We start from the raw sequence: 1,481 nt of genomic DNA, 5'->3' as shown, positions 1-1,481 counted from the left end.
GCCATCTGGACTAACGTCATCTATTCGCCTCTTCGCTGATGATTGCGTTGTACATCGTCGCATCTCAAACAGCAGTGATCAATCATTACTACAACGCGACCTAAACCTAATTGAAGCGTGGTGCTCGCGCTGGTTGATGGAGCCTAATAGATCAAAGTGCAAATGTATGGTTGTTTCACGCAAAAAAGAACTAATCTGATCTTGCAGTATTCCCTTACTTCGACAGCTTTATCACGTGCTAGCTCTTACCTATACCTAGGCGTCCTCATTACCAGTAAACTGACATGGTTTGAGCATATCTCGAATATTGTAACTGAAACCTCAAGGTCGCTAGGTTACTTAAGAAGAACACTACTTCTGTCTCCCCCGGAAATCAGGAAAATAGCCGACGAAACCTTCGTTCGGAGCAAACTCGAATATGCCTCTCCCATTTGGAGCCCTTCCCAAGATTACTTAAGTACCTCTCTCGAGTCGGTCCAAAATCGTGCTGCCTGATTTATTTCATCAAGCTATAATGCACACGTTAGCGTGACCCACATTAAATCAACTCTTGAACTGCTTAATTACAAAGAAGGTGCCAAATAAAACAAGAGACGAAGAAAGGCCACACCAGACAACCACTCCTACATGGTTGTCTCGTGTCTCCTTCCTTCGTCTGTTGTTTTATTTGGCGCCTTCCTTGCAATCATGTATAACCAACTCGCCCACCAGCACGCGCTCTTGAACTGCCCCGTCTAGCAGTAAGACGCAGAATCTCACGTCTCAGTCTGTTCCATAAGCTATATCACAACTTTTATAACCTGCATGGTACATTGTTACTTCCACCCGCCCGAACTTCTCGCCGCCTGTTCAACTCCAACAGCGTCCAACGCCTTCATGGTTGGACTCTTGCATTCAACAAATCGCTTCTTCCCGCAGCCATTGAAGACTGGCATTGCCTGCCCGAAGCAGTTGCTCTTGAGAGAAATCCAGAAAAATTCAGGCAGTCCTTAACTGAGCTCTTCGTTAAATAGATTGAACTACGCATTTTTGTTTTCTCGCACCATTTTTACGTTACAGGCGTTGTCCAATAGGAAATATTGATTTACATTATGCTATGACTTGTATTTCAATGTCCGGTTGGGTGTCAATCTCTTATTACAAAGTATATCTTCGTTTGTTAGCTTATTCCGAATTACTTGCTCCATCGCATCCTTCTATGGAAGGATGTAGGTTTTACCTCTTTTGCCTTGTATTTTCCGCTGCTCTTTACTGTGTCCTTTGTGTGTGTGTGTGTGTGTGTGTGTGTGTGTGTGTGTGTGTGTGTGTGTGTGTGTGTGTGTGTGTGTGTGTGTGTGTGTGTGTGTGTGTGTGTGTGTGTGTGTGTGTGTGTGTTTGTGTGTGCGTGCGTGCGTGTGCGTGTGCGCTCTGTACTTGTACCGTAGATATTTATTAACGTAATTATTAAATAACTACGGTAAATAAGTTATTTGTAACGTAGC

This window comes from Dermacentor variabilis, chromosome 4 (genome assembly GCF_050947875.1).
Source record: "Dermacentor variabilis isolate Ectoservices chromosome 4, ASM5094787v1, whole genome shotgun sequence".
Taxonomy (NCBI): domain Eukaryota; kingdom Metazoa; phylum Arthropoda; class Arachnida; order Ixodida; family Ixodidae; genus Dermacentor; species Dermacentor variabilis.
This window is presented reverse-complemented; position numbering follows the sequence as displayed.